Raw genomic sequence first — 25,961 nt, 5'->3', positions numbered from 1 at the left:
GTTGATGGACACAAGGAATGATTATGTTTTGTGATGATGAATGTGCTAATTATCCTGACGATCATCACTCATTATGCATAGGTATTGATATTTAACTCTGTACCCCACAGATATGTTTAATCGATTATTTTTAAATTCGAAAGAGTTTTGTATTTAATACTAAGAAAAACTGGGCTGCATTCTGTAAGCCATGGAGAATAAGAGATGGCTTACAAAGAGGGGTGGGGAGTAATAGATAAATCCTCTCAACTGGTAACAAGACAAAGAATGGAAAGGAGTGACACTGATAACAAGAAGCCAACTAGACAAGGATTGCTATAGTCTTTTCCAGAGAGTTGATTGAAATCTGAATAAGGATTGGCTATTGACAATAGAATTCCTAATGCTAAGGTTATTCATAGATAATCCAAATTTCCAAGTAGTTCTAACAAAAAAAGTAAAAAACCACTTGTTTATTTTCTTAAGATGAGGTAGGTAAATGGTGAAGATATTCTTAGATATAGGTAGAATAGGAAGAAGCAAACATCTTCCTCTTTTTTCCAGTTTGGCCATTAATGTAAAATTTATTCTTTCCAAAGACTTATTATCCCGGTTTCTAAGTTACAATCTATGTGCGGCTCAAACATATAACAAACACTGATCCTTCTCCCTAATTATCAGAGCTGGAGAATGGAATTTAATTAAACCCCTTCCTTCATTCAATAGTAGTAGCCTTGTCAGTTTAATTGATACTTGGTCAAAGCAGTATTGATCTGATAAAAGCAAATCTACTTCTAACCCCAACAATTAAAACATTTAAATAGGCTCCATCTTTTTTTTTGTATGAAAGGTCATAAAACCTCTATCAGCTGCCCATAAAATCAATGAAAAACATTAATAAGTGAATTAGTATCCCTTTAACTGGATTTTGTTTGTTTCACATTCTCTAATGCACTAACAATAATATTAAGGTATGGATTCAGCTGAGTTCCAGATATTCAATGATAGCCTTGTATTTATCTTTCTATCACTTATGCCAAACTTAGAGCTAACTCTCTCTCTCTCTGTCTCTCTCTCTCTCTCTCACACACACACACACACACACACACACACACACACACACACACACACGTGTACACATATCATGCAAAGGGTCCAGTCCTGACTGGGTGCAAACTGAACCAAGAGCATGAGTGTCCACACACAGACATATTTTCATTTAGCTAAAATATCGCAGTCCCCAGTTTAAATCCTCACTCTGATATTTTCTTGCTATTTGGTTTTAGGCAAGTCTCTTAATCCCTCTGAGCTGCAATTTCCTCAACTAAGAGTTATTATTAAGAGACATGATTAAAAGACATGATGCGTATAATGTGTTTAGGACAGTGCAGTAAACCCAGAATAAAAAGTGGCTATTAGAGTTAAAGAAAGGTCCCAGCCCAAGTCTGGGATCAGAAAGTAGAACCAAGAAGATGGAAAATCAAGAAAAACAAAGTCAAAAACAAGCAACTCAGTACCTGTCAAAATATTTTAACCATTTTGAAAGATTAAAATCATCTTAATGAGACTCTTCTTGATATAGTTGAAAATTATTAAAGTAGTAGTATTGAAAAAAATACTAAAAGGTCATCATCATGCCCTGCATTGGTTGTGTCATAAGCAAGGACTCTGAAAGGTGTTTATTTCTTGCATTTTATATACATAAGAGAGAAGTCATAGTATCTTTAATCTGGAAACCAAAATATCTGTTCCTGTAGTGTTCATAATCATTTCATAGTGGGAAATGATTGAGTCAGTGCACATCAAATATATTTCTGAACAAATAAATACTTATATAACTCACTTGTCCTTACAAAAAAAAATACATGGATAAAAAATAAAGGCTTTTAGTGTAGCTATCTAGTTCCTTTTACAGCACTGGTCTAATGCTTGTGCAATTTCCTTCAAAGCATATGTTTAGACAAGCCATAGCATTTGCTTGTACCTACATTTAACCTGGATAAAATTAAAAAAAAAAAAAAAAAAAAACACTCTTGTGAAAAGAATGTTAATTTCCTATGACCCTAAAATCAGAATGGAGTCTTTGTTCTGCAAAATCAATCTCTGATGTAAGCATTTGGCTGGTTTTATGCTGAAGAGCTGGATCACAGCAGTTACAGGCTTGTATTTCCTGGCAGAGAGACAAGCCAGGATAGATTTCCTCTGTTTTATGTTTGTGTTAATTTAACCTGTCAAAGTTAATCATCCTGTCGAAGTGCCAAAGCACCACCACATTGGGCACCAAAGAGTTACCTGGTGCTTTGGTCTTATTTCCATCTCTGCTAGAGACCTGCCAAGCATCCTTTGTTAAACCCATTTTTCTCTCTCACTTTCTTTGTTTTTAACGTGAAATAATTAATAATAATCTCCTATGTTTTATTTATGCTATGTTTTATCACTTTAAATAATATTTTAATGACATAAACCTGAAATATTATTGTCTACACCCTGATTTTTTTAATTGTGAGGAAGAAAAGCAAACTAATAATACAAGGTTGTTTGAAAAATAGTGTACACAAAAGAGTCGATCTGCTTTTAGTTTGGGATTTAATACTAAACTGCTTACAGAACAGTTTTTCTTCTAAACATGTACATATTTGCAAACAAGAGAGGATCTTAAATTGTGTGTGTCGCAAGGGAGGTATTTCTTAAACTTATTTTGCCCTTACTTATAAAGTAGGGTCTTCCTACTTGTCCAGCAATATTTTCACGTTAGTAAAGGTATTGACTAAATTTCCATTGAACATAATTCCTTTTGATATCTCTAGAAGACTACACTATTTGAAATGTAATTATACAATGAGATAATTGTAGATACATCAGATAAATAATATATTAACAACTTACTCTTATGGGAGGATTATTTTTCATGAGCATTATGTCTCTTAGAGCAAAACAATTCCACAGGAATTGGATATAAAGTGTGCAACATGATTTTCATAGACAACTCCATTTTATAAATGATAATATATGATTATCTAAATTGCATAGTGGTTATGCTTTTCTTCTAAAATATTAAGCTCTTTGGCAGAAAATATAAAAGAAAAAGGTAGACTTGATAAATAAATATTTGAGTGCAATGAATCAGCATTTCATAAAACTTAAGGTTGGTCTGCCTGTACCTTCCAATCTCTTTATTCACCAATCCTCTGCGTTAGCGTTCAGTACACATTCCACCCCCTCTCCTCCAGGCCTCCAGTTGGACTATCCCATATTTTTATTTTATGCTTTGAAGCGGGTTTATTCAATAATACATGTATGTAATTTTAAATAAATACAGTAGTGTGGATATTTAAAATAATTTACAAATTAGGATATGTATTTCAAAAATCCCTCTAATCTGTAGTGTAATCTGTAGTCTTCAGTTTTTCTATGTAAGCACAACATCCCTCCCATTTTGCTACGATTCTGAAAACTTGTGACAAATGATTTTTTCCAGCATCTTCTTTCCTTTTTCCGACATGGATTACCAGTGGAGACCTAGCACTGAGCACTTTAGGAACATAGTGTCCTTTATCTATCACACCCCTCCCTCCCACCATCAGGGTTTGACCTCTGAATATATTAGAGGTCAGTCTTTCCCTAGAGAGTAAATACGTCTACATATGTCCTCTCTCCAGATCTATCAAGATTCACCTTCATTTCTGGAACACAAGACTTTTTTTCTGTTAATAGAATGTCATGGATGAAAGTGGAAATACCACAAGAATTTGGGACATGGAGTCTCTCCCAGTATTCCTAATATTATCCCTATAAGCTGTCATTCTTGTTTTTAAGAAGAAATAACACTAATTCCAAATATGGTCCAAACATGTTACAAACATGGTGGTTCTGTTTCTATCGAATGTAATAATTACCTCTATGAAACAAGGACTCTGCACAGAGTGCATTTTCATATTGAACATAATGGCCATAATTTAATAAAAGGTTTTTTGTGTTATTAGAATGATAACCAGAATTATTAACGGCATACTCTTCTACACCATAAACTTCATGAGGCGAGGGATCATAACTGTCTTCCTCACCATTCCATCTTCAGTGTGCAGAACATTGTTTGGAACAGGATAAATATTTGCTAGATGAATGGATGAATGAGTGTACAAACTGATGGAGTTCATTTAGTTTTATATTCTCCATTTCTAAAACAACTTAAGTTGTTGCACAGCAAAAATAATCTTATGTTATGATAAAGTTAATTTTTACCTTGGGATACAAAATAGTTAATCAGACTTATGAATTCTGAACTGGGAGCAATTAAGTACTTGATAAAATGATGTGAAACATTAACGGAAACTGCATTTTCGATTTATTTAAATTTTTTGACAAAGAAATAATGCTGAATAATATGGCATGTTTTAATCAGTATTGTATTAAAGTTTTCATACTGACAACTGTTAGTTTTACTTCTCAGTTGTTATAAAACACCTGAAACAGTTTTATTTAACACCCGAAACAGTTTTATTTATGGGATGGAAAAATAAACTTTAACAAAATTGATTCGTTTTTAGAATAACACTACAAATGCAATGCAGACTTTTTAATCATGATAACTAATGCCTGTATTATTTACTTGTTGCTGCATAACAAATTACTCCAAAATGCACAGCCTAAAACAACATATATTTATTATCTCACATTTGCTGAGGGTCCGGTGTCTGTGAGTGACTTAGTTGGGTATTTCTGTTGAAGGGTTGCTAAGGAAGTTGTGGTCAAAATGACAGCTGGGGCTGCAGTGATCCAAAGGCTGGAGCTAAAAGATTCACTTCCAAAATGACTCACTCACATGGTTGTAAGCAGATGGACTCAGGTCTTTACTGACATTTGTCAGAAGCCCTCAGTGCCACGCCATGTGTTCCTGCCCTTAGGCCGCTGAATGTCCTCACAGAGTAGCAGCTGCCTTCCCCAGAGTGAGTGATTCAAGTGAGAAAGATAGAAGCCTCAATGTCTTTTATGATCTGCTTTTGAAAGTCACACCCAATCATTTTCACCACATTCTACTCGTTAGAGCAAGTCACTAAGTAACAGCTCACACTCAAATGGAGGGGAATTAGGCTCCGCCGTACATAGGTGTAACAAAGACTATGTGGTCATATTTAAAACTATCTCAAAACATTACTTATGATATTCCAATCAATCCTCGAAGATTTATACAGGAAAACTTATTTAATTGTCACTGCAACTTTATGATATTGATGGTAATATTAGTCCATTTACTCATAAGGAAACTGAGCACAGAGTACTTAAGGGTCTTTCTTAAGGCTATAAAACTAAATGGCTGTGTCACATTTCAGGCTTGGGTGGGTTGGTTCTAGAATGTATACTTCTAAATACTCCCCCTATACTACCTCTTCATAAATGAGTTTAGCATAATCAGTGGGGACCTCTTTGAGTAAACAGTAGTTTTACTTTATTTTTTTTACCAAAAATCACAGTTCACCGACTTTTCAATTTAGAAATTTTGCCATTAAGGGCTTGTTAAAAAAAAAAAAAGCAAACTTTTTTATCTGATGTCAAATATTATTTTTTACTTAATTATATTTCACCCAATGAAATATAATTTTAGTAATTTCTTTCATTCAGATATATTCTGTTATACAACATGGAAGCTATCATGAAATGAAAACAATCTTAGAAATTAATCTTTACCATGTATCTTACATTAAAGAAAGTTTTAATTTTATTCAAATAAAACAAATTTCTGCCATTTCAATGTGACTGCAGGGAGAAACAGTTTCTTTGGCTCCTAAGTATACATACTCATATTTATTTTTCAATAGGCTGAAATTTGTTAGTGCATCTATGCCATTGACTGTGTCTGCATTATTGATTTATTAAAAGGAAGAAATTATACAACACTATTTCAAAAAGAAATTCTTTTTAAAATTTTATGTTCAAATCAAATAAAGAAATTTGCATTGAGTGAGGTATACGAGTATGTTAGATTTCATTGAAAACATGCCTAATTATTTTTTGAAGTAAATTCTACTTCTCTTTTTCTTAATTTTTTTATTTGTACATATTTATGGGGTACAGAGTAGACTATTAGTATTTGTGTAGAGTATGTGATGATCAAATCAATATTACTTGCATGTTCATCATTACAAATCACAATAAGTTTTTGTATCCGTTACCCAATTACTCCCAATTCCTTCTCCCCCTCCCCTTTCCCACCTCTAGTAACTATACATCTGTTCTCTCCTTCTGAAAGTTCAACATTTTATTATAATCTTTCTTTCTCACTTTCTTTCTTTCTCTTTCTTTCTCACTTTCTTTCTTTCTCACTTTCTTTTCTCTTCTCTCTCTCTCTCGTTCTCTCTCGTTATTTCATTCTTTCTTTCTTAGCTCTCCCTTATGAGTGCGGACATATGGGGGGGGTTGTTTGTTTGTTTGTTTGTTTGTTTGGTACCTAGCTTATTTCACTTAATATTCTCCAAACTCATCCATGTTGCTGCAAAAGGCAGAATTTCATTCGTTTTTATGGCTGAGTAATATTCCATTGTGTATATATACCACATTTTCCTTATCTAGCTGTCCTTCGATGGACATTTATGTTAGTTCCATATCTTGGCTATTGTAAATAGAGCTGCAATGAACATGGGAGTGCAGGTATCCCTTCAACATGATGATTTCCATTCCTTTGGTCAAGTACCCAGAAGTGGGATTCCTGGGTCATATGGTAGTTCTACCTGTAGCTGTTTGAGAAACCTCCACACTGTTTGCCATAATGGCTGTGCTAATTTACTATTTCTCCAACAGTGCAAAAAAGAGCTCACTTTTCTCTACATCCTTACCAGCATTTGTTATTGTCCTTTTGATGATAGCCAGTCTAGCTGGGGTGCAACGATATCGCAATATGGTTTTGATTTGCATTTCTCTGGTGATTAGGGATATTGACCATTTTTTTGTGTACCTGTTGGCCATTTGTATGTCTAAATGATTTTTGATTCGTGCTGGTGCTTGAAGAGGCTATCACTTATGTGATTTTATTCTCCAATCTCATTCACATGCATAACTTCTACAGAAAAGAGGAAGCAGTATTAATATTCTTTACCGTCTTCTGGACTATTCTCAACACAAAATGTCAGTTCACTTAAAATGTTAAATGTCTTTAAACACTAGGTCTGCTTCTCTAGTGCATCCCAAAAGGAGGAGTTAGCTTGATTTGTACAGAACCATTTTTCTTGGGAAATGAAAAGTATTGATTTATCCTTCTTCCTGGTGTTTGACTCTGTCCTGCTTCTTACGAAAGTGAGAGCCAATCTGAATGAGAAAAGATACTCTGCCCTTTCCTAGCTAAGATGTCACACATTCACACTGCAGAAATAAATTGTTCCCAAACTTCTCTGTCTCTGCTGCTTTGTAATTGTATTTTGATACTTTTTCTTGAACTAATTTGGGATAACTGAGAAATTTTTAATTTGTTCTCTGTATTACTTTATTCATTGTAATGTATGGACGTGATTGAATTTAATAAATAATCACTATTAAAAGTCTAATTATACTTACGTTGCATGGTTTTCTGAACAGTCAAATCATTTTCAAAGAATGAAAAATATATAATTATTTTCTGTTTTTCTGATGTGTCTTGTCATTGACTAGTATATAAAATAGTTTGTCTCTCATCCACTTTTAGAGAAGGAAAATGCACTGCCTTTCAGAACTGATCCTCTATACTTCTGTGGACCACTAGTCACATATAGCTTTCTATGTTTTTATTTAAACTAAATAAAATTAAATAAAATTAAAGAGGCAATTTCATAGTAACGCTAACCAAACTTTGAGTGCTCAGTAGGCATGTGTGGCTAGTGGCTACCATATTGAACAGCGCAGATACATCAAACACCTCCATCATCATAGAAAGTTCTATTGGATAGTGCTGTTCCATCCATTTACATCTGGTGTCTTAACAATTTAGAAACAGTAATTCTAGCCCTTGAAGAATTGTTTTACATAAATATATACAAATATACAAATATATATATATTTATTTATGAAATATATATATATATATATATTTCATGCTATTTTTTTGTCTCTTGTTGAAGTAGAGCCCTAGTTTGAATGTATGATGATGTCATGGTAACAAAAGTAAGTCTCAAAAACTCATGCTAATTTTTTTCTGACTTATCTGAAATGTTTGTTAAAATTCTTGAATATTTAACCGCTTTTTTGTTTTTAACAGAACATAATTCCAGTGGGCAGAGAGACTAAAAATCTGCCTTGATTTTATAATTTTTTGAGAAGCTCTAATTTAAGTGCAACAAACCTTAGGCTTACACCCTTCAGAAAACTTTAAATGCCTATCATAAAATAAATGTTCATAATTAATATCTTTTTAATTAATTAATGTAAATATTAAAGAGATAAAATTAACTATGACTTCCTTTTTTATGATTTTATAATAGTGAGATAGCATTCCTCATCTAGAAATTAGTATATTGTTAAAAGCTACTATATAGAGAAATAAATCTTAATAGGTATAGAATGAGTGTGTGAGTGTGTGTGTGTGTGTGTAAGCATGTGTTTTCTATTATCCCAGTTCTGACACTGCACATCTGTGACACTTAGAAAATGTTACTTATCTCTATAAACCTCATTTTCCACATCAGTAAATGGGGAAAATACCACCTCCCATACAATATAAGAAAATGTCTTTAAAACACTTATCAGAGTACCAGGAATCTCAGTAAATGTATGTAATATAATAATGGTTATTATCAATAATAGCAGTATTAATTATCATAATCACTTAATAATTTATACTACACCATAACATTATGGGCATTTTATAATATGGAAATACAAAATTATGCAAATATCATGAGTTTTATATATTTTTTACTTAAGACATAAACTTGGACATGGATTTATATTTATAGACTTGTGTATATGTCATAGTTAATTATAAAATACTTACTAATATATATTAAATGGTAAAATCCTTAAGACTGCTAGCCTTATGAAATTCAGTCCCCCGTCACTGACTTTATAAAACAACACAAGTTAATTGATAACCAAAAAACTCAGTCAACTACACATGTTCTTTTATTTTCACAATTTTTTTTTATCTTTGTCTCCTTTTGGCCAATACATTTCCACTCCCTAAATTAATCTTCCTTCTTCTATGTGGTTAAAACTTTATGTATTTCACTTACATTTTGTACTATAACTAAATTATATATGTATGTTCATATTTTATTTTTCTGTCTGTGCAATACTTAGTATAATTCGATAACACATGTCGAATAAATACTTTTGGAACACATTAATGGGGATATTGTATTAATTGGCTATTTTTCCATTGCAAATCACCCCAAAACTAATTAACTTCAAACAACCTCCATTTATTATACTCAGGACTTTGCAGGTTAGCTGGGCTTCTCATGCACCCTGGCCAGGTACGAGTTGGGTGGGAATATTTGTGGTCTGGGCTGAGCTCTCTCACACGACTCAAGCCTTAACTAGAACAACTAAGCTGACTTAGCTTTGGCCACCTAGTCTCTTGTCACCCAGCAGAGCAGCATACGCTCACACTCATGGTGGCTGACTAAGGAGTACAAGTGCACAAAGCCCCTTGAAGTTTAGGCTCAGAACTGGTGCAAGCAAGGTCATGCTGCATTCTGTCTGAACGTCACAAGCCCCATCCTTTTGATGGGATTTGCTTCAAAATCATCTTGAAAGGACATGAATACAGGGAGTGGAATAAGTAAAGCCATTTTTGCAAAAAATCGACCATGGGCAAATCCATTCCATACCCTTCTCTGACCCTCTCTTTCCCTAGGAAACCGAAGTTATAAATTACATTGAGGTGATCCTTTGACCCCGAAACCCTGCTCTCACATCTTCTTAAATTTACCCCTGATTTAACTTTCCTCACTTATTTCATTGAGTATGTATCTGGTTCATGCTGAAAATCTGACTAATACAGATGCAAAGTTAAAATGTTTATTGCTTTCAGTTGAGAAATATTTACTTTAAGGAATTGACACTTAGTCAATATAAAACATGCCCAATTTTTTTAGTGTTTATTTGTATTTCCTAAGTCTTGAGTACACAAAAGCATATAACAAAGCATATTTATGATTAAAATAATCAAACATTTAGTAATTAAATGATAAATGAGTCCATAAAGTTACAGCTCAGTAATATGAATTTTGGCTAGATCTCTGTTTTTCTAATAATTTTAAAAAAATTAATTCCTTGGATTCAGATCTCAGCTCTATCACTGGCTTTTTGAGCACTAGAAATGTTCCTTTTCTTTATTTATGAAAAGGTATTATAAGATAACTTACTTTATAAGGTTATCATGAAAACAGTGTATGAACTATTAAATATAAATTAGTGAGAAAAAATGTCTAAGAAATTTGATAAACAATACCAAGTATTATAGCAACAGTAGTAATAATAATTGCAGTCATGGTAAAAATATAATATAGTTCCTGATAATTTTTATTTGAAAAAAATATATAAAATTGTATAAGTATATATACATACATGTGTGTATATATATGTATATATGTATATGTGTGTATATATACGTATATGTGTGTGTATATATATGTATATGTGTATATATGTATATGTGTATGTGAGTGTGTATATATATGTATACACACACACACTTTTCACAAGTATTATTTAAGGGCTAATTTTTCTGTCAAGTTGTATTCCATAACTTAATTATTTCATTACTATAAAATATTTTAGGTATTCCTAGTATCTTCCTATTAAAAAAAGCTCTAAAATTAAAATCTTTGAACACAATTGTTTTATAATTAGTATTATTACAAAAGAAGAGTCAAAGAACTGCGATTATTAGAACAAGAGATAAAAACTAGAAAAATCTACACATATATTCCTATTGCTTTAATTCTACCTATTTAAACCTTGATGACTATAGTATAAAAGACCTCGTGTTTCAAATTAATTTATTTTTAATTGACATGTATTGACTGTACATATTTATAGGGTACAGTTATATTTCAATACATGTATACAATGTGTTATGATCAAAAGGGTACATGGCATATTCACCATTGCAAAAATTTATCATCTTTGTGATGAGAACATTAGAACTTCTCTATTCTAGCCATTTGAGAACATACAATGAATTATTTTTAATTATAGATGCTTAGCACTACTGTATACCACTAGACTTTATTTTTTCCTACCTATCTGTAATTTTGTATCTATAGACAATTTCTCCCTGTCTGTGCCCCCAGTCACCACACCTTATTAACCACAACCTCTAGTAACCACAATTCTACTCTCTGCTTCTAAAAGCTCAACTTTTTTTTGTAACTTCCACATATGAGTGAGAACATACATACTGTGTTTATCTTTCCACGCCCCTCTTATTTCACTTAACCTAAGTTCTTTCAAGCTTACCGGTGTTGCCTCAAATTACAAGATTTCATTCTTTTGTGGCTGAGTATTATCACATTGTGTGTATACACCACATTTTCTTTATCCATTCATCTGCCAATGAACACCTAGGTTGATTCCATAACTTGGCTATTTCGAATAGAGCTGTAATAAATATGGGAATTCGAGTCTCCATTCAACATGATGATTTCCATTTCTTTGGGTATAATATCCAGTACTGGGATTGCTGGATTATATGGCAGTTCTATCTGTAGTGGTTTGAGAAACTTCCATACTGTTTTCTGTAATGGATATATTAATTTATTATCCCACCAATGCAAAAGGGTTCCTTTTTTCCACATCTTCTTTTTGTCTTTTTGATAGTAATCAAACTAACTGGGGTAAGATGATATCTCAATGTGGTTTGATTTTCATTTCTCTGATGATTAGTGATGCTGAGTATTTTTTCATATACCTGTTAGACAATTGTATGTCTTCTTATGAAAAACATATATTCAATACCCTTTGCCCATTTTTTTAATTATGTGGGTTTTTATTATTATTATTTTTGTTTGTTTTTGAGTTGTTTGAGTTCCTTTTATATTCTGGATGTTAGTCCCTTGTCACATGCATAGTTTGCAAATACTTTCTTCCACTCTTCATTCTTCCTTGTTTCTGGTCTCCTTTGCTGTGCAGAAGCTTTTCAGTTCGATAAAAACCCATTTTATTTTTGCTTTTGTTGCCTGTGCTTTGAGAGTCTTATTCCTGAAATCATTGCCCAATCCTACATCTTAGAGCATTTTCCCTATGTTTTCTTCTAGAATTTTTATACTTCCAGGTCTTAAATGTAAGTCCTTCATCTATTTTGAGTTGAGTTTTGTATAGGCAAGAGGTACAGGTCTAGTTTCATTCTTCTATGTATGAGTATTCAGTTTTCCCAGCACGATTTATTGAAGATCTATTCTTGGCACCTTTGTATGTTCTTGACACCTTTCTATGTTCTTGGCACCTTTGTCAAAGATCAGTTGGCTGTAAGTATCTCAGTGATTTCTGGGTCCTCTATTCTGTTCCATTGGTCTGGGTGTCTGTTTTAAAGCCAGTACCATGCATGCTGTTTCAGTTACTATAGCTTTATTATATATTTTAAAGTCAGGTAGGGTAATGACGTATTCTTTCTACTCAACACTGTTTTGGCTATTCAGGGTCTTTTGTTGTTCCATATGAATGTTAAGATTGTTTTTTTCTATTTCTGTGAAGAATGTAATTGGTATTTTGATAAAGATGGTGTTTAATCTGTAGATCGCTTTGGATAGTATGGTCATTTTGACAGTATCAAGTCTTCCAATCCATGACCAACATAAAATGCCTTTTCACTTTTCTGTGTCCTAGTTAATTTCTTTCACTAGTGTTTTGTAGTTTCACTGCAGAGCTCTTTTACCTCCTTTGTTTAATTTATGCCTAGGTATTTTATATTCTTACGTAGCTATTGTAAATAGGACTACTTTTTAAAATTTCTTTTTCAGCTAGTTTGTTGTTGGTGTACAGAAATACTACTGACTTTGTATGTTGATTTTGTATCTTGCAACTTTACTGAACTTGTTTATCAGTTCTGAGTTTTTTGGCAGAGTCTTTAGGTTTTAAGTCTGGGTATTAAGATCACATTGTCTGCAAACAGGGACAATTTGACTTTCTCTTTTCCAATTTGAATATTCTTCATTTCTTTCTCTTACTTGATTTCTCTGGCTATAACTTCTAATACTATGTTAAATAAGAATAGGGATAGTGAGAATACTTGTCTTTGTTCCTGTTCTTAGAGAAAAAGCTTTCAACTTTCCCCCATTCAGTATGATGTTGACTGTGGGTTTGTCATATATGGCCTTTATTATGTTAAGATACTTTTCATCTGCACCTAACTTGTTGACAGCTCTTATTATAAAGGATGTTGAACTTTATAAATGCTTTTTCTGCATCTGTTGAGAGGATTGTATGGTTTTGTCCTTCATTTGGTTGATGTGTTGTATCACATTTATTGATTTGTGTATGTTGAACTATTCTTGCATCTCTGTAATGAATCCCACTTGATTATGGTGTAGAATCATTTTGATGTGCTGTTGAATTCTGTTTGCTAGTACTTTGTTGAGAATTTTTATGTCTATGTTCATCAAGGTTATTGGCCTATAGTTTTCTTGTTTCCTCTGATTTTTGTATCAGGGCAATGTTGACCTCATAGAATGAGTTTGGGAGAACGGCCTTTGTTTCAATTTTAGGGGATAGTTTGAAGAAAATTGGTATTAATTCATCTTTAAAGATTTGATAGAATTCAGCAGTAAAGCTATCTGGTGCCTGGATTTTCTTTGTTGGGAGACTGCTGATTATTACTTCAATCTCATTGCTTGTGATTGGTCTGTTAAGGTTTTCTGTTTCTTCTGGATTCAATCTTGGTGGTTTGTATGTGTCCAGAAATTCATCCATTTCATCCATATTTCCAATTTGTTGGCATATAGTTGTTTATAATAGTCTCTAATGATTCATTGTATTTATGTAGTATCAATTGTAATGTCTCCTATTTTATTCTGATTTTATTTATTTGGGTCTCTCTCTCTCTCTCTCTCTCTCTGTCTCTCTCTCTCACACACACTTTTTCTAGTTTAGCTAATGGCTTGTCAATTTGAATTATCTTTTCAAAAAAGCAACTTTTTATTTTGTCAATCCTCTGTATCTTTTTTTTTTTTTTTTTTGTCTCTATTTCATTTAGTTCTGCTGTAATCTTTATTATTTCTTTTCATCCACTACTTTTAGCATTGGATTGTTCTTGCTTTTCTAGTTTCTTGAGGTGTACCATTAGGTTGTTTATTTAAAATCTTTCTACTTTTTGATGTAAGCACTTACTGCAATAAACTTCCCTTTTAGTAATGCTATTACAATATACATAGATTTTAGTATATTGTACTTATATTTTTATTTGTTTTACATACATTTTTATTTCCTTCTTAATTTCTTATGGGATCTATTGGTTATTCAGGAGCATGTTGTTTAATTTCCATGGTTTGTATAGTTTCCACATTTTCTGCTGTTACTGATTTCTACTTTTATTTCACTGCAGTCTAGAAAGATACTTGATATGATTTCAATCTTTTTAAATTTGTTGATACTTGATTTGTGCCCTAACATGTGTTTTTTCCTGGAGAAAAATCCACTTGATTTGTACTCATGAGAACAGTGTGTGTTCTATAGTTACTGGATAAAATGTTCTTTAAATATCTTTTAGGTTCATTTGGTCTATAGTGCAGTTTAAATCCAATGTTTCATTGTTCTAGTTGATTTTTTTTTTTTTGTCTAGATGAACTGTCTAATAATGAGGCATTTTGAAGTCCCCACATATTATTGTCTTGGGGTCTATCTCTCCCTTTAGATTCAATAATATTTCCTTTGTATTTCTGGGTGCTCTGACATTGGGTGCCTTTGTGACCAACACTTGAAGACTTGGCAGCTTCTTGCTGGAGTGGGTGATACTGTTCAGGGTAGGTGAGGCTGCGGGTGAAACCTCAAGCACCTGGGAGATATGCCAGTGTGTTCATTGATTCCTTGGCTGAAGTGAGCAACCTTGGCTGGAGTCACTGGGGTCACCATCAGAATTTCAGGGTTCTGGGAGATGTGCAGTGGCAATCAACCATTTCCCCATTAAAGTGGGCAGGGTCACTGGGGAAATGGAAGGAACTGCAACCCCTGAGAGAAGCAAGGCAACTTTGGCTCCTTAGCTGGAGTGGCCAACCCTGGGGAGAGGTTGGTAGGGTTGCCTCTGAAACCTCAGACTCTTGAGAGAGGTACAGGGATGTTCTCTATCTCCTCAGCTGGAATAGGTGACACTGGACAGGGCAGCTGGTGCTGTGGGCAAGATCCTAGTCCCTGTAAAGAGTGCCGAGGTGCTCTGAAGTTCCTCAGCTTAACTGGGTGACTGCAGGCAGGATTTCTGGGGGCTGCAGCCAGGACCTTGGTCTTTGATAGAGCTGCTGAGGCATTCAGCAGCTTCTCAGATTTACTGATTGCCTCTGGGTGGGGCCACTGGGGTTTGGAATGGGACCATGTGCCCCAATAAGAGGCACTGGGTAACTCTACAGCTCTTCATTTAGAGTTAGTGATCCTAGTTGGGGGTGTGGGATCTGTAGCTGGGATTTCAGACTCCTGAGAGAGACACCGGGGTGCTTTGCAGCTCCTCACCTACAGTGGGCTGCTCTGTGCCAACGACCTCATTTTCTAAAGTAATATACATCTTATCCTTTTGAAAGTGTTTCCTAACCTTATAGATTAAAAAACATGCCTGCGATGTCCTAGGTAATGCAGAGAGATGATTTGAGTTAGATGCAGTCTGGGTACCCTAGGAGAAGTTTCATTTTTAAAATTTTAGGCCAGATATTTTTCATATGTTTTTTAACCAGTTGTAATTTATTTTTAATTCTGAAATTACTCCTTGCATCATTTGCCTCTTTATGTATTGCACTCACGGTATTTGAATACTCATACTCTATCTTCACATCATTTCTCACCTTGATGCCTTCATATAATCATTCCCTACGCTTTGATGCTAGATCTACCCTTTGCAATTTACGCACTCATATCATTGAGGCTCACTGAACCTGAAATGGCCCTTTTAGAAGTCTTGCTCACTTTATCATTACCTCACTGCTATGTGAAGGCCAGTGAGAGCCTGTTGTTTTATTTTGTGAATTGTGCTGACTCCACTGTTTTCTTTCTGGGGAATCGTGCTTGTAGTTCTTGACAAGAGGAGATGTGTTTCTTTTTTTACCCTCTCATTTCAAATATATAGCATTTTCGCTCTTTGCAGTACCGAACTGTATTTATAACTCCTCCAGTCAAAGAGAAAGCCCTGCTGTACAACTTGAAAAAACAAACAAACAAACCAAAAAAAAAAAAGGTTGTCTTCTTTGATTCCTATTGTAAGTGTAGGTCCCTGAAAACCAACATGTATCATAGTGACTTAGAATGTTAAAAAAAAAAAAAAAAAGGAGCAATTTTAGAAACTGTGATGGATAAAAAAGTAAAAGTTGAGTAGCGTCTGCTACAGAAGTTATTGTAAATATAAGAAATGGTTTACAAAAAGTCCCTGAATCACTACATAAGAATGCAGAGTCAGGAGAATTTATAAACGATTTATAAAGAGAGGAAGTTATGATGACTGAGGTCAGTTTTCCATACAGACAGGTGTGAACTTGAACATGGGCTTCAAATATGGAATGTGTGATATAAGTCGTTGCTACACAAGGGCAGAAGGCAAAGCTCTGGGTTCAATCCCAGCAATCTGGTTAGCTCCCGTATTAACTCACAAATTGACATGCAGCAGCCTTTTTTCTTCACGTAGTATCAGTGTTTTCTTTAGCAAAACGGGAATCCATTATTATATCATAAGATGAAGATGCTAGGAAGGTTTCGAGGTGTAATTAAATATAATATTTATTAGTGCTCACTATGTGCTAACACTCAGATAGTCTTTCACTTACTATATTTCGTTTACCATAACCCGGTAATACATATGTTTAATGATGATGATGTGAATGATTAAATATCACTTTAAAAACAATGAATATGAAATTCAGTTTTGTCCTATTCCAAAGTCCAACTTTATCTCACTGCAGCACATTTCCTAGAAAATAAGATACTTTATAGAAATTTAAGAGATTTTTATAACAAACTTTCAAAATCTTCTGTTTTTGAGAACAAATTTGATACAGAATAACAGAGATGATGATGATGTTGATGATGATGATAATGAAGGTGGGCTACAGTTTTGAAATACCTGCCGTAGGCACTTTAATTTAAGATTTATATTCTTCACACACATTAATATTTAGAAGAGGCATATCCCAAAAGCATTACTATGCTTACTTTACAAGATGAAGAGACAAGAGCTTACGTAAGTTATCCAAGAACATGTAGCTTGTACGTATTTCAGCTGAAATGAAGAGGTATGACTTATTCCCTCATTGACTAGTACAATTCCATGTAACAATCTGTATTAAATATATATTTCTTGAATATATCTTAAAAGCATACCCTATGCCAAAAAGCATGTCACACCTAGCAGTTTCATTAGTTCTAGGATATTCTTGGGGTTAGCAAGTTCCTGTCAATATAGTGGACTTTTCACTTATGACCTGGATCTTATTTCCAAACTTGAGTCTCATCCTTTTCAAATAAAAATCAGGGCTTTAGGTATAATGGCCAATAAAAATATCAATATATGATAATGAAGAATCCAGATGATTAAACAGCACTCTACAACATACCTCTCAAAATACTGTATTTTTGTTACTCCAACATTGAGCAATTTGGTATTTTGTTACTTCAATATTTCCTCTTAATGCTCTTTTGTCGCAGTGAATCTTTCTATTGAATCAATTGCACTAACTGCCTCCTTCTTTGCATTCTTCAACAAGGTCTTTCTATGGTCATTAAAATCAGAAGTAGAAGCCACACCAAAATTTATGTGTGTCTCAGCTAGTGAACCTTCGTTTACTGATTGGCTGAGACAGTTTCTGGTTCTCATTAGAAACCTAGATTTCTGGAAATGTTTCACTCATGCAACAGAGGAAAACACTTGGAACTTGCTATGCTGCACTGAATTCTAAGGCAGACTAATCAATCTAATTCCGTCTAAACCTATTTACCCTGTCCAGGAGATCTGCTAATGAGGAATGCCAGTAACTCCTAGTTCCTGACAGTGCTTTCCAAAAGTGAGTTAATGAACCAATTTAAAGGGACATGCTTGACATTTGCAAATTAGTTTAACTTGCTTGTTGGGGCAGCTTTGAACTGCATTGAACTGATATGGTTGTCATTAAATCATTCCGTCATATGAGACTTTTATACTTCAGTACACTTTAAAAGATATCTTCATATTTGAATAGGTTCATGCTATCATTCAGTATTCCTAAAATTTCTTGATTATTCATAATTCTGAAGTTCAGAATTTTTAAAATGTTATTTTTTTTTCAGTTTCCACAATAATATTGTGCAGTTTTGTGATAACGTCTATTCCTAACTGAAAGTGGCACAGTTTTGCACCAAGTGTATATTGCCAGTAATTACAGGTAGTTCGATGCTTTCACCAGAAGGTACAGAGGGTGGGTTTGATGGCTTAAATATCTGTCCAATTGGGAAAATAGGGAGAGACACATTCTTAGGTTTCTAGGCAACAAAGCATGTTTCTGTTCTTTAAAATCTACCCAGAAATGGCAAAAAAAAAATATATATATATATATATATATATATATATATATTATTTTTAAAAGGCAATACAGTTTTTCTTACTTATAAAAGAAACATATTAATTTGAAAAATAGAATAAATTACCAAAAAATATTATTCATCTGTTTACAAAATGAATTTGTTTCCTTATTCTATTTCAGGCTTGACCTAAGCACCAGCAATGTAAACATGAAAAAAAAATGGGATATTTTTCCTCCTGAGGTTTAAATAAGGATGAAGATGAACCCTCAAAAAACAAATGAATGAATAGAATTTTGAAAATTTTCATATATATGAAATAAACAATTAGCAATTGAGAAAGTAGGGAGAGATATGGGAGGGCTTACTCTTTCTAACTTAAAATGGTGTTTAATATAATTAAAGCATTGAACCAAGAGATCATAGAAGACATGGTTTAAGGCCTGTCTATGTTATAGGGCTGAGACTTAATTTTATATAAAAGTAAGAAACTGAAAAAGATACACATTCAGTGAAAGGACTGACTAGAAAAATCCAGTTGCCAGCAAGGAAGACAATAAAAAAACATGTCTATTAACCTGGGTTCTAGGTAGAAAAAAAAAAAAAATGAACAAAGAAAAACCTCCTCCTTTTTCAAGATGGCGGCAGCTGCAGCGGCTGGCGCGGAGTAGCTGAGGGGGAAAAGGTGGCCACTGGGCCTCAGGCAGCCGGGAAACTTGTGGACCTTCCTCTCGCCATCTCTTAAGGGAGGACTGCTGTTGCTGACGGGTCATGGGGGGTGACCGCCACTTTGCCCCCGGCAGGAGAGGCTGCCTCATTTACAGGCAACAGCTTTGAAGTGTGGAGCAGGAAAAGAACTGTTTCTTAGCTGCAAAAGCGAGTCTCGAAACAGGGAACACGGCGCCAGGGCTGCTGTGGATGCAGCCAGGATCCCGGAGGCCGGGGCCGCGCTGAAGGCGGCCAGCTGCCCTATTCAGGATTCGAGGTTTCAGACCGGCATTAAAGAAGATTCCTGGGAGTGCCCGAGCCGCGCCGCGACTGAACAGCCTGAGGCGGCAGCGGCCGAGAACTGGGAAAGGCGGCAAACCAGAGACAGAGAGCGAGCACCCGACCTGGCACAGCACTGTGAGTGACCCCTGGCACAGCTCTGTTCGGGGGGTGGATGCCCACACGGCTCCCGCCTGCACCACCAGGCCACTCACCTCCCAGTGCTGCCTCCATTTTCCCAGGTGCGGGCAGCTACACCCTGCTCGGCCATTACTGAGCCCTCCCACTTGCATGGCCTGGCACGGGGCTTTCCGGAGCCTGCGGACCGGCCTCCTCTCCCACTCCCTCCGCGGTTCTCTGGCGGGGCTGGTGGCGGGGGGGCATCCCCGGCCAGTATCGGGAGGGTAAGGAAGTACGAGCGGGCCGACTGTCACTCCACCATACCCTGGACTCCGGCCCCAGGTAAACTCCCTGTTACTGGGAGGCAGATACCATCTCTGCGGCCACCAGTTTGGAAAAAAGCCTAACGAATTTCTGGTTGGGAACAGTGTGGTAGGAGAGTTCCCAGGTCCGCTTGAACCTGCCGGAGACCAGGCTGCAGGTGGGCGCTAGACTCGGTTTATACTGGGGGGATACAAAGGTGAACAAGACCTGAGAAAGATCTACATAGTGCTACAAAGGCACCCAGAGAGACCGGTCGTCTGTGGCTAGCAGAAACCTGGTAGACTTCCTGGGTGAGGCGGCGCCGAGCAGGGTCTTGAAGGCCCAGCTGATAGACGAGGGGTGCAGAAGACACGCCCCAGCCCAGCACAGTGCGCACAGAGTAGGGAGACGTGTGGCCAGGGAGGCGGAGACTTGACAGAAACCACACACCCGGTGGGGTCGCCACTGCATGATCTAACAGCCTGGGCCAGAGCACACGGAACAGGGAGAAGTCCTGCACAGGAAGTGAAAGCTCAACAGAGATCACACACCCTGTGGTACGTGATCCACCAGCCCAGCAGAGTCCTAGCTGACCAGAAAGGTGGCTCCCCGGAGAAGCCCAAGACCCGAGGCAACCACACACACAAGGCACTAGAGGCCAACTGAGCAGTCACGGAGGGAGCCATACCAAATTGGCAACCACAGCAACATCCTAGTTAGTCATTAGTCTCAAACCGGTGGACTGTGAAACCCCCTGCCACAATGAATAAACACCAAAAAAAAGATACCAGAAATACAAAAAATCAAGAAAGTACACCACCGAAAGTTAATAAATCTCAAACTCTAGATCCTATAGAACAAGAAGCCCTTGAAATGACTGACAAGGAATTACGAGTGATAATTCTAAGGAAACTGAATGAGATACAAGAAAACTCAGCTAGACATCATGATGAAATGAGGAAAAGTATACAGGATCTGAAAGAGGATATGTACAAGGAAATCAATGTCCTGAAAAAAAATGTAGCAGAACTTGCTGAACTGAAGAAGTTATTCAATGAAATAAAAAACACAACGGAGAGTTTAACCAGCAGGCTTGCCGAAGTTGAAGAGAGAACCTCTGAACTTGAAGATGGGCTGTTTGAAATAATACAAGAAGACAAAAAGAAAGAAAAAAGAATCAAGGACATTGAAGAAAATCTGAGAGAGATATCAGACAACCATAAGCAATCAAATATCCGAGTCATGGGTATTCCAGAAGGGGAGGAAAATGGAGATTCCATTGAAAACATATTCAACAAAATAGTGGCAGAAAACTTCCCAGGTATAGGAAAAATCACAGATCTTCAGATCCAGGAAGCTCAACGATCTCCAAATGTATTCAACCCAAAAAGACCTTCTCCAAGACATGTCATAGTCAAATTGGCAAAACTCAGAGATAAAGAGAGAATCTTAAAAGCTGCAAGAGAGAAGCGTCAAATCACCTATAAGGGAGCCCCAATCAGGTTAACATCAGACTTTTCATCACAAACCCTAAAAGCTAGAAAGGAATGGGATGATATTTTCAAAATACTAAAAGACAAAGATTGCCAGCCAAGAATACTCTACCCTGCAAGGCTATCCTTCTGAAATGAGGGGCAAATAGTATATTTCTCAGACAAACAAAAACTGTGGGAGTTCACTACCACAAGATCACCCTTACAAGAAATCCTCAAGGGAGTACTGGGTTTGGTTCCTGAAAAATAACTACCACTGCCATAAAAACCCAAGAAAAATCTAAACCCGCTAGTATAATAAAAATGGCATTCATGAAGAGAAAACAAGCTAACAAAAACACTATCTACAACCTAAGGAACCAACAAACACAGAAAACAAACAGTAAATCAGAAAGCAAGGAACAAAAGACACCTAAGACAACCAAACAACCAATAAAATGCTAGGAATAAATCAACACCTTTCAATAACAACTCTTAATATAAAAGGCTTAAATTCCCCAATTAAAAGACACAGACTGGCTGACTGGATCAAAAAGCAGGACCCAACTATATGCTGCCTACAAGAGACCCACCTCACCCATAAAGATTCACACAGACTAAGAGTGAAAGGATGGAAAAAGATTTACCATGCAAACAGAAAAGAAAAACGAGCTGGAGTAGCTATTCTTATATCTGACAAAATAGATTTTAAACTAAAAAGCATAAGAAGAGACAATGAGGGACACTACTTAATGATAAAAGGACTGATCCATCAAGAAGACATAACAATCATAAATATGTATGCACCCAATGTTGGAGCAGCCAGATTTATAAAACAAACTCTATTAGACCTAAAGAAGGAAATAGACACTAATACCATAATAGCAGGGGACCTGAGCACCCCACTGTCAATATTAGACAGATCATTGAGGCAAAGAATCAATAGAGAAACACAAGATCTAAACAAGACTCTAGACCAATTGGAATTGGCAGATATCTACAGAACATTCCACCCAACAACCTCAGAATATTCATTTTTCTCATCAGCACATGGATCATTCTCCAGGATAGATCACATATTAGGTCACAAATCAAGTCTCAATAAATTCAAAAAAATTGGAATTATCCCATGTATCTTCTCAGACCACAATGGATTAAAACTAGAAATTAATAACAAACGAAACTCTGGAAACTATACAAACACATGGAAATTAAACAGCATTCTACTCAATGACATATGGGTCCAAGAGGAAATCAAGCAGGAAATCAAAAAATTTATTGAAACTAATGAAAACAATGATACATCATACCAAAGCCTGTGGGATACTGCAAAAGCAGTATTGAGGGGAAAATTTATTGCATTAAACGCTCACTTCAGAAGAATAGAAAGATGGCAAGTGAACAACCTAACACTTCACCTTAAAGAACTAGAAAAACAAGAACAATCCAAACCTAAAGTTAGCAGACGGAAAGAAATCATTAAGATCAGAGCAGAACTGAATGAAATTGAAAACCAAAAAACAATTCAAAAGATCAACGAATCAAAAAGTTGGTTTTTTGAAAAGATAAATAAAATTGACAAACCATTAGCATGGCTAACAAAAAAAAAGAAGAGAGAAGACTCAAATAACAAAAATTAGAAATGAAAAAGGCGATATTACAACTGATTCATCTGAAATACAAGGAATCATTCGAGACTACTGTAAACAACTATACGCCAACAAATTTGAAAATCTGGAGGAAATGGATAAATTTCTGGACACACACAAGCTCCCAAAACTGAACCATGAAGACGTAGAAAATTTGAACAGACCAATAACAATAAAGGAGATTGAAGCTGTTATCAGAAGGCTCCCAACAAAGAAAAGCCCAGGACCAGATGGATTCACAGCAGAATTTTACCAAACATTCAAAGAGGAATTGACACCGATTCTTTACAAACTATTCCAAAAGATTGAAACGGACGCAAATCTCCCAAACTCATTCTATGAAGCAAACATCATCCTGATACCAAAACCAGGTAAAGATATAACCAAAAAAGAAAACTACAGGCCAATATCCTTGATGAACATAGGTGCAAAAATCCTCACTAAAATACTAGCAAACAGAATACAGCAACACATACGTAAAATTATTCATCACGATCAAGTGGGATTCATCCCAGGGATGCAAGGTTGGTTCAACATACGCAAATCAATAAATGTGATACACCATATTAATAAACTCAAACACAAGGACCATATGATCATCTCTATAGATGCTGAAAAAGCATTTGATAAATTTCAGCACTCATTCATGACAAAGACCCTCTCTAAGTTAGGTATAGAGGGAAACTATCTCAACATAATTAAAGCCATATATGCCAAACCCACAGCCAATATCATCCTGAATGGGGAAAAGCTGAAAGCTTTTCCTTTAAGAACAGGAACTAGCCAAGGATGCCCACTCTCACCACTCCTATTCAACATAGTGTTGGAAGTACTAGCCAGAGCAATCAGAGAAGAGAAGGAAATAAACGGCATTCAGATTGGAAAAGATGAAGTCAAACTGTCCCTGTTTGCAGATGACATGATCCTATATATCGAACAGCCTAAAACCTCTACAAAAAAACTGTTGGAATTGATAAATGATTTCAGCACAGTAGCAAGATACAAAATCAACACACAAAAATCAGTAGCATTTCTTTTCTCCAATAGTGAACATGCAGAAGGAGAAATCAAGAAAACCTGCCCATTTACAATAGCCACCAAAAAAATAAAATACTTAGGAATTGAGTTAACCAAGGATGTGAAAAATCTCTATAATGAGAACTACAAACCACTACTGAGAGAAGTCAGAGAGGATACAAGAAGATGGAAAGATATCCCATGCTCTTGGATTGGAAGAATCAACATAGTGAAAATGTCCATACTACCCAAAGTGATATACAAATTCAATGCAATCCCCATCAAAATTCCAAAGACATTTTTTCTCAGAAATGGAAAAAACTATCCAGACATTTATATGGAACAATAAAAGACCACGCATAGCCAAAGCAATGCTGAGCAAAAAAAATAAAGCTGGAGGCATTACACTACCTGACTTTAAGCTATACTACAAAGCTATAATAACCAAAACAGTATGGTACTGGCATAAAAACAGACACACTGACCAATGGAATAGAATAGAGAATCCAGAAATCAACCCACACACTTACTGTCAGCTGATCTTTGACAAAGGCACCAAGCCTATTCAGTGGCGAAGGGACTGCCTCTTCAGCAAATGGTGCTGGGATAACTGGATATCCATATGCAGGAGAATGAAACTAGATCCATACCTCTCGCCATATACTAAAATCAACTCAAAATGGATTAAGGATTTAAATATACACCCTGAAACAATAAAACTTCTTAAAGAAAACATAGGAGAAACACTTCAGGAAATAGGACTGGGCACAGACTTCATGAATATGACCCCAAAAGCACGGGCAACCAAAGGAAAAATAAACAAATGGGATTATATCAAACTAAAAAGCTTCTGCACAGCAAAAGAAACAATTAACAGAGTTCAAAGACAACCAACAGAGTGGGAGAAAATATTTGCAAAATATATATCTGACAAAGGATTAATATCCAGAATATATAAGGAACTCAAACAACTGTACAAGAAGAAAACAAGCAACCCAATTAAAAAATGGACAAAAGAGCTAAATAGGCATTTCTCTAAGGAAGATATCCAAATGGCCAACAGACATATGAAAAAATGCTCAACATCACTCAGCATCTGGGAAATGCAAATCAAAACCACATTGAGATACCATCTAACCCCAGTTAGGATGGCTAAAATCCAAAAGCCTATGAACGATAAATGCTGGCGAGGCTGCAGAGAAAAAGGAACTCTCATACATTGTTGGTGGGACTGCAAAATGGTGCAGCCTCTATGGAAAATGGTATGGAGGTTCCTCCAACAATTGCAGATAGATCTGCCATGCGACCCAGCTATCCCACTGTTGGGAATATACCCAGAGGAATGGAAATCATCAAGTCGAAGTTATACCTGTTTCCCAATGTTTATCGCAGCACTCTTTACAATAGCCAAGAGTTGGAACCAGCCCAAATGCCCATCATCACATGAGTGGATATGGAAAATGTGGTACATCTACACAATGGAATACTACTCAGCTATAAAAACGAATGAAATACTGCCATTTGCAACAACATGGATGGGCCTTGAGAGAATTATATTAAGTGAAACAAGTCAGACACAGAAAGAGAAATACCACATGTTCTCACTTATTGGTGGGAGCTAAAAATTAATATATAAATTCTCACACACACACACACACACACACACACACACACACACAAACCGGGGTGGGGGGAGAAGATATAACAACCACAATTATTTGAAGTTGATACGACAAGCAAACAGAAAGGACATTGTTGGGGGGAGGGGGGGAGGGAGAAGGGAGGGAGG

Source organism: Cynocephalus volans, chromosome 4, assembly GCF_027409185.1.
Source record: "Cynocephalus volans isolate mCynVol1 chromosome 4, mCynVol1.pri, whole genome shotgun sequence".
In the NCBI taxonomy this organism is placed as follows: domain Eukaryota; kingdom Metazoa; phylum Chordata; class Mammalia; order Dermoptera; family Cynocephalidae; genus Cynocephalus; species Cynocephalus volans.
The sequence above is the reverse complement of the archived record's forward strand: the minus strand, read 5'-3'. Positions refer to the sequence as shown.